Source organism: Lates calcarifer, linkage group LG16_LG22, assembly GCF_001640805.2.
Source record: "Lates calcarifer isolate ASB-BC8 linkage group LG16_LG22, TLL_Latcal_v3, whole genome shotgun sequence".
NCBI lineage: Eukaryota > Metazoa > Chordata > Actinopteri > Centropomidae > Lates > Lates calcarifer.
This window is the reverse complement of record NC_066848.1, coordinates 14,956,617-14,966,025: the sequence shown is the minus strand read 5'-3', so window position 1 is coordinate 14,966,025 and position 9,409 is coordinate 14,956,617. Positions and strand designations below refer to the sequence as shown.

Here is a 9,409-nt window from a genome sequence, read left to right as displayed (position 1 = left end):
CACTGCATTATTGTCTTCAGTTGTACTTGTTGTACTAAAGGACAGTATTGAGGCACTTGCACTTAAGCTAGCTATTTCCATGTTTATGCTGCTTTGTACTTCTACTTCCCTACTTATCTGAGGGAAATACTTTCACACCAATACATTTATCTGACAACTGTCACTTCTTGCTTTGCAAAACACATGATCAATCTATAAAATGTGATGATGTGTTATAAATTCAACTGACAGTAGAGAAATGGTTAGCTTTAAGTCAATCAGCTACATTAAGCAGCATTCACTTGTTAAGCCCCTGAAAACTACAACACTGAATATTGATGACTTCCCTCTTTGTGTTTCCACACTGAGCTGCAACAGAGGCATAGTGACATAAGGAGACAATTTTATACTAAAAGCCCTGTAACTCTGATTGATACATGGCTTGTCAAAATGACATTGTTGAAGCCTCTTGTTAACTTACAGATAACAGTATTTTTACACAAACAAAGGAGGAATAATTACAGCAAGCAAGAACTGGTTCAGTGTACACATGAGCATGTGAGTGTTGTTTTAAGTGACACTATCCTATGCACAAGTGCACAGTCTGAATACCTCTACCATGGGACACAGGCCTATGTTACATCAAAGAAATGACAAATCATAACAAATCTTCTATACCATAAACAAACTTTTTACTTTTTAAACTCTTAATCAAATATTAGTTTAAAATACTTATGTATGGTCCATCACCAACCTCTTAGTTCATTTCAGGTCATTGTTCTTTGTTGGTATTTAAGTTAATTTAGGTAAAATGAGGACAGATTTTTTTTTTTCCTTTATTTGAGTAGTTGTCTGAGGCAGACTCTCTCTTGTTATTTTCTTCCTTGTCCTCCTGTGCTGTGTGTGTGTGTGTGCGTGTGTGTGTGTGTGTGTGTGTGTGTGTGTGTGTGCGTGCGCTCATCTGCAGGACATGGAAAGTACGGTGCCTTCCACAGCTTGGCACAAACACATGCTCAGATAATTATATGTCTTCCACACACAGACACACATACACACAACTCATTAACACACACAGACACACAAACACACTTGGTCATGCGCATAAATGGCTCCTGCGTGCCCGCACACACACACACACACTCACACACACACACCACACACACACATTCACACACACGTGTGTATGAGTCAGAGCAGCAGTCCAGCAGGGTGGATTCCTCCATCTGTAGAGAAAGAGAGAAGTGACTGTTTTAACCTTTTGTGGTTTTAAGGTAAGAGGACAAAAAGACTCTGATTTTACTTTCATACAGCAGCTTTTGTTAAAGTCTGTCAACTGAAATTAAATTTCATGATAATTTTCTGTTATAGCAACTATCTAAGTTTTTCAAATAATTTGATGTTAAACATATGAATATGTACTTTGTAATATATATTCACATATAACTGCGTATGGGTGTCCACAGGAGGGGTTGTAGCTGTTGACAAATGCATTAATGAACATTTTTATCTGCTTACAGCTACATTATAGTGTTTAAAATTTATTTAATTTTTTGTTTGTTTGTTTGTTTTTATTTCTTTAAATCTTTAGACTTCTGATATAATGTCAGTTGTGAAGTTCCATATGTGGTGTCTCATACAGTGAACAGTACAGTGTTGGCCATGATTGCACAGAAAGCACTTTTTTTAACATGGTTACACTTTGTGGTTTTCAGTGGTTTGGCTGCAACCAACACCTCTCTCCTTCAGACTACCAATACCTACTGTGTAAAACACAGCAGGAACCAGGTGTGCACATAGTTTCCTTGCAGTTACCTTTCACTCTCAACTTCTCACTCTCTCTGCATTTCTCACAGGAACGTCTATGAGTCAGTAAAACAGCTCGGTCTACTGTGTGTGTTTGCTGTGTTGGGGCCAAGAGGAAAACGAATTCAGGATGCTGTGGTCAGAGACCTCCAGTCTATTCTCTTCCTCTATTGACTGTTATCTGTGTGTGTGTGTGTGTGTGTATGTGTGTGATGAGCCTCCTCCTGGAAGACACATTCAGACCCTTTAATAAAAGTACAAATATGATGCAAAAGTAAATACAAGCATGCATGTATTATCAGCATGACGGAGCAGATACCATGCTGCTGTGAGCATTATAAATATAAGCTCAAGTTATCAACATTAGCTTGTACTTTTGAGCCATTCCATGTAGGCTGAATCATCTGGGACAACACTCTCTGCCTCTCCATCTAACATTTTTTTCCCAGGACTCTGCTGCACTGAAAAGATACAATGAACCTCAGCACAGCTGCACAGCAAGGATACTAGGTGCCCTATTGTACAAACAAAGCAGTAGAGTTCAACCCAGGTTACAAACAAAAGTAGGCTAAAGTTCACAGCAGTGGGGAGAGAGTGCAAATCACAGTAATTTCAACCATTTCCAGTTTATATAATCAAGATCACACTAAAAATACTACTACAACCAATATATTTGATTAAGATGATAAAATGCACAATATGACCTGATTTTTTGACGCTACACTAGGTAGCCTCCTAACCTTTTGCTATCATTTCATAGCCTCCAATTGTCCCTCAGGATACCAAAATGAATAAATGAATAAATTATTTATATTATTTATTTATTGACTAGAGTCTGCGAGGTGTTTTATTTTGAAAAATCCTACACCACATCCGCCCGTGCCTTTTGATACCGCTTGACACATACCTGTCTGTCATGGCTTAAAGAGCTAAGTAACCAGGTGAAATGAGTGAACAACGAATGTCTGTGGAGAGCGTTATTGAAAAGGGAAAAAAAAGTCCAATAATGAGACAGACAGAAAAGCCAAAGACTGTCAAGACAAATAAAGCTGCATTTAGTGGGAAATACCAGGACTCCAACTTAAAGTACGGCCTTATCGCAACAGGTGATTCACGTGCTCCAGGCCCCCTCTACATAATATGTGGCTGCATGCTTCAAATGAGGCAATGGACCCTTCAAAACTGCTTCGGCACACAGAGACAAAGCACCCTGCACTAAAAGACAAGCCTGAATCTAAGTTCTTATAAGGCAAAAACGTGAACAAGAAGGACAGAAGCAAGTCTTCAGGGCCACCACAGCAACAGGTGTAGCTGCACTAAGAGCACCGTACTTCACCGCTAGCTAACTGTGTTGCTAAGGCTAAGAAGGAAGCTGATGCTGCCAGCTGCTGCGTTATGGTGAGTTGTATTTATTATGCACTTTACGTTTGTTTGTTTTTATGCCGAGTCTGTATTCCGATAGTTTTACCTGCTGCATTAAACAATGCAATGACTCCTTGTGACCTGCCTCCTACACATTCTGTTTCTATACGGCTAAAGTACGACAGCAAATACGTGTTGTAGAAATGTAATTGTTTGTTGGATTGCGTAATGAAGAGCTACATTTATTAATGGCAGCAGAGACACGAGGAAGTGGTTGGGGTGGATGGAGGGCGTACAAATCACACAACTGTCACATCAGAGAGGAGGGTTTGCATCCAGAGTCCCGTCTGTGGTTAGGTTTCTGCAACAAAAATGCTTTGGTTAAGGTTGGGGAAAGATAATGGTTTTGTTACATGTAAACGCACACGTTGTGTGTGACATGACTTTGAACTTTCTTTGTATTAAGCCAAACTGCAAGACCAGATATTCTGGCCAGAAAACAAATATGGTGTCTGAGAATATTTTAGTGATTATGCCATATTATGATTTATGACTTGTCAAAAAATTTCCAGTATCAGCTATAGATTTCTTTCTAAAATCTTAATTACAACAACAGAAATAACTAAGTTTGAAGGAACCAAAGTCTTTGTCTTTTCAGTCTGTCAGTTTAAACGCTATCTGGCTTGTAACAGATCACAGTAACTAACAAACAAACATGGGACATTACATTAGCCTCCATTAATTTCCTGGTGGGATTACTCTAACCCTAACCTCAAAACATGTATTCACCTTAAAATGTAATGATACATTACGGGGACTTGCTTTTTGCCTCCTCAAGGAGGACCAGCCCCCATAATAGATTTGGGTCTCCAGAACATCAGTAATAACTAAACCACAGACACTCACTTCTTTGTGCTTCAATCCAACTTGTAACAAACTGCTTAGCCACACGGACACAACAGATACGATCTCCTATTGAATATTCTACTCTTTTACATAAAAAACCAGCTGCATACAAGCCTTGTGGGCTCAGCAGGGATTAACAAGCTTGACAGGTGACACGCTCCATGGCTACAAGCATCATAAAGTTGTCACCTGTTTATTATCTGCTGACAGCAGACCCAACCAAATATGTAAAAACAGACGTTATGAGAGGCGTATGGTAATGCAAAATAGATATTTGTTTGTAGTTTACAGGCAAACAAAATGTATGGTTTACATTGAAATTTGTCAGTTGGAGAGAGGATCGAAGTCCACACAAATGATGTTGCTGATATTGGCTTATCACAGATAGAGCAGGATTTGTGACATAAGCTAGGTTTCCATCTATATGTAGCGCAATAGAATTAATGCATGTCACCTTATAGTAAGTGTTACTATTATGAATTTTTTAGGAGCTGGTGGCACAAATGTTCTGGTTGGACATCATTGAACCATTGCAGAAGAGAAGGATGCAACAAAAGTCTTTTTCTATCACAATTTGCTGCATTTTACTTTATCAATACACCAACTTTTCCACCCCAGCCAAGCATAAAAGCTTTTTCCTGATTATTTTAGAATGTCCACTCCATGTCCAACAAGACCTACAACCTCAACAATCATATAGGTAGGTTGTCCTTACCGTCTGATTGAACCTGCCGCTACTGTTGGCAGGAGATATACCACAGACAAATTGATAAAAACCGCACGGAAAAAGAATTAGCTAACCATTTTATTATGGTGACAATGGTATGGTTAAAGTTTGGCTAGGTTTAGGTACAAACACGACTTGATTAGGTTTAGGGAAACATTGTGGTTTGGCCTAAAATAAATTCTTTGCTAAGGTTAGACGACTTTCATTGTGATGATTACGGTGATAATCACATGGTTAAGATTAGAACGATCCTGGTTATGGTCAAAAGAAATGAGGATGAACAACCTTCTGGAACAAAGCCCAGACAGTCTGGTTTCACTTCAGCTCTTTATTCCCTATTTTCCTGACACAACATATTGAATTTTCCACATGTATGTGTCCATGTGTTAGTGTACTAGCTAAAATACCATAGCTACTATTGCAAGTAGTTTTACAGAGTTTATACAGTGATGCTACAGCAGCACACAGTATATATAAATTATCTTTAGCGTTATGTCATTAAGTAAGAAAAAAGTAGTTATATATATAACAGGTATCCACTTTGGTTGACAGTTGTTCTTTTCAGTGTTCTCTAGTATCTTCAGGTTGAAACAGAATATCAGGGCAGGGCATATGACAGGGAAAGACTGAAGTAGTTTGCTCATGTTGTAGCCTTAAGCTGCCACAAAATATTGACTCATCAAAAAGGAAACAAATCTGGGCGCTAAAGACACAACCATACTCTGAGGAAAAGGAAATAGGTAGCTGGGTCCTAACAACACACTATATATGGTAATACTGTAAACTGATACTGTGAATCAGTCTTTGTGGTATACTGTTTAAGCACTCAGTATGAAAAAATATATATATACTATTTTCCAGTAACAGGAAATAATTCAAATGTGCACAAGTGCAACTTTGTTGACTGCCTGCCAATTTCAAATGTGAAAAGTTAAAAAAGAGAACAATGAGAAACCCAGCAAAAAGAACAACAAAAACAAATCCACAATATTTCTGTGCAACAGCATCTATTAACACCACACTCACACAAAAGTGACAGATTTATGATGTATTGACATCTTTAAGTATATCAAGTGAACACTGCAGTGAATTCTCACAACCAGGATAGAATTAGTTTGCAGTATTGCTTTTGGACACAGAAAGGGTTTTTTACTGCTTTAACTTGGTTAGTGATTTTGGTTTCTTTGGTTGAACATGAATGTTGTAATTTCCATGTCAAGAGGGGCAGTTTACTGGACTTGTTGGGTTGCTCTGTCTGGAAGGTGTGGGCAGCAGAAGTCTCGCTGTGTTTGGTCACTGTTTGGTCACCACATTGTTGATGAAAGTTTATCCAGGCCATGTGGTCATCCTCAGACTAGGAATGACTCAGTCCAACTTGTAATGTGAATAATGTATTCCACTTTTTGTATTTTTCTCTCTTTTTTCATGGGTGGAAGCAAACTAGTGGGTGGAACTCTATAATAAGCTAAACTGCACACGTTTGTCATAACTGTAAATATGTAATAGGTGAAGGTTTTTAAGAAACTGCAACAACAACAACAAACAAATTCAGAAGACACAGAACAACATTAGCATTCATTTAGAAACGTGTCTCTGGCCACCAGATGAATGCAAGTCCTATATTCAGTCTTGTTTTAGTTCTGTTTTGGTCTCCACCAACTAATAACTAACTACTATCTTGCTCTTGAGCAGCTAAGTGCTCCACTATGTTCATCAACTAGTCATTAACTTTGTCTGTCTGCTGTTAGGTGGGGGTAGTTAGCATAGAGCTGCCTTCTGTGGCTAGAAATTGAATTGCTGTGGACTTTAAAACCAAAGTAATGCCCTGAAAGATACTGAAATAACTGAGTGGAAATGTAGAGGCAGCTAATTTGGTTATCCAACAATTTGTCCTTGAGGTAGATCCCTATAATCAGTCAGCTACAGCAGCTAACTAGGGAGCTAATGGCTGTGTTTACTTTGGACAGACTTTTTTTAAACTTACATATCAAATAATAGATAAATATAAATAGAGGAATAAATTAAATAAATTAAACATACACATGCAAATAAATTAAGATATGTTCACCTATTTATTGACTGATTTCCCATGTCACCACCTCTGTAATATAGAAGTGTTGCAACACCACTAATAAGCTATGACAGCTTTCCTTGTTTTTGTCGCTCTAGTCCTCTAGCCAAAGGTCACTCAACACAGTTTGCTACTGGTCAGCAGCACAAATTTGTATATCAGTGTTTGCCTAGTTTAGATGTTATTAATAACAATAATAATGGCTTATTGGGATACTTAAATGACTAAAGTCATCAATTTCACGTCTTTATAAGGGCATATAGCATGAGTAAACCATGACGAGACTGACCTTTAACAGTTGTGCATGTAGGTGAGCACAATTGAAACACAGGACCTGCAGCATTTGTGGTGAATTTCACCTCAAACATCACCTCCACACAGAAAAGCTCCAATTTGTGATCATGTGATTTGTGTGGCCTTTACAGTGACCTTCACAGAACCATAGGAAAGTCAGGAACACAATGAAGACAACTAGCAGGACAGGGACAGCAGAGTCTGAAAAGTCAGCAGTAGTAAGACAAGACTAATTTTGGTTATATAGCTGATTTAATTACAAGTCAACCTGTGCTTTACATTAAAATGTTTGAGTGTGAATTCACATGCATCATGAAGCAGTTAGGGTTAGGGTAAGATAACACAGCTACAGTGCTTAGTCATACTATATGCCTGACACTGGGGAAAAAGGCAGAGAGAGTAGAAGAAAGAGAAAAGACAGGTTGTGTTATCTGCGTAATGTGAAAATTCTAGGTGAGGACTAAGAAAGGGAGAGCAATTTTAAGGAAGTTCTCCTTGCCCTGTCTAGGGCCTCATCAACAGGCCCTCAGTGTAGGTGGAAATACCCCACACCGCTTCCTACCCTACACAGACATACACACAGTCAAAAGCAGAACGTAGTCCAATGCTAAAGAATATTGTTTGAGTTGTTTATAGGTCAGCTGATTATTTGCATTTTTTCCTGCAATATCTCATCTATGACATTTTTCTTTAGAAAGAAGCTAACATCATATGACCCTTTTTAAAAATTTTATTCACATCCCCTCATTAAAATGTAGAGCACTTCCTATGACGATGCCCCTTTGATGAGTACTGCGAAAAAAAAAGAGACAGTTCCTCTTCTTTCTCTTCAAAAGGCTGTGGCTTTCAGAGACAATTTTCCTGTGTGTGTGTGTATGTGTATGTGTGTGTCCATGCACATACAGTATATAAGCCTGTTTTTGTCTTGGTATCAAAGCATCTCTATATGTGAGCAGCACTGCAGTGTCAGGCTCAGTGTTGCAGCTCTTTGGCTCAGTGTTACATCAGCCTCACTGAAGCAGATATGCAGCTCTGTAGCACTTGAGGCCAATGTATACCACCACACTCATCGAGGCAAATCAAGCCAGAAAAGCTCCAAAGTCAACTTAACAAATCCAAGCTAAAGAGGGGACAAACCACAACTGAGCCAAAGCAAAGGAAATACAACCAACTTAACCAAACCACTGCAAGTGAAATGCAAGAGAACACACAGACACAACCAATTTAACTCAAACTAGTCCAAACTGACTTGATATTCACAGGAGACCATGCAGCTCTGTCAGACTAATCACAACAGCCAGTAAACGAGGCCAGGACAAAACATGTCAGAGTAAACCAAACCACAAAACAGCAAAACACCCCACCCAAAGAAAGCCCAAACAGGATCCAACTTAAAACAACCAAAAACAATCAAACACACCCAACTTAACCTGGACAAAATAATGAATTAATCAAAACCAAATCAACCGGGAAAGACAGAGATGGTAAATAAACTTACAAAACAAACCAAATTAGTCAACAATTCAAATGAACCCACCAGTCATCAAAACAAAGTTACACAAATAAAGTAATAAATCTACTGACATTCCATTCAGTCAACTTAAAGGATTAGTTTGACACGTTGTGAAATACCATTGTGAAATATCTGCTTTCTTGCCGAGAGTTAGATGAGAGGTTTGATACCACTTTTACGTATGTCCATTTAATATGAAGCTACAGCCAGCAGCCAGTTAGTTTAGCTTTGCACAGACTGGAAGCAGGGTGTCCGGAGGTGACAGAATCTGCCTTCTAACAACTCTGAAGCTCACTAATCGCATTGTTATATCTTGTTTGTTCAGTGTTTCAGGTTTAATTAACTGGCTGTAGCTTCATATTTGGTGTACAGACAGTGGTAACAATTTTTCATCTAACTCTTGGCAAGAAACAGAATAATCGCACTGCAGACATGAGATAGATGAGATAATCAATTCACCTGAACAGAACTTGCCAAACAACTAGTCAACACAACAAAATCAGGTAACTAACCAACCCAGAATAAAGTCCAAAGCACATTCAGCCGAACTAACCAGTCTGGTTAGTTCTATTGAAATCTAAAAGTCTGATGATCAGTATAGTTGCCAATTGGAAGGAGCCCAGAATTCTAAAGTGAATTGATCTAAGATGCAAATTATAAAATAATTTTTTCTCAGCACTGTAATTGTTAGCTTACACACACCATAAGCAATGCATTGGACAGAATTTTAAACCCACCGACTGGATGTTTCTTG

The 9,409-nt window shown here is 38.5% G+C and overlaps 1 long non-coding RNA gene across 1 annotated transcript in view; it reads left to right on the top strand.

Annotated features, from left to right (window-relative positions):
* Positions 1-1,354: 1,354 nt before the first annotated feature.
* LOC108896251 (uncharacterized) overlaps positions 1,355-9,409 on the top strand; it is a 51,183-nt gene continuing 43,128 nt past the window's right edge. Inside the window, exon 1 of the long non-coding RNA XR_007814848.1 lies at positions 1,355-3,180. This is a non-coding gene — a long non-coding RNA (uncharacterized LOC108896251). The remainder of the gene's footprint in view (positions 3,181-9,409) is intronic.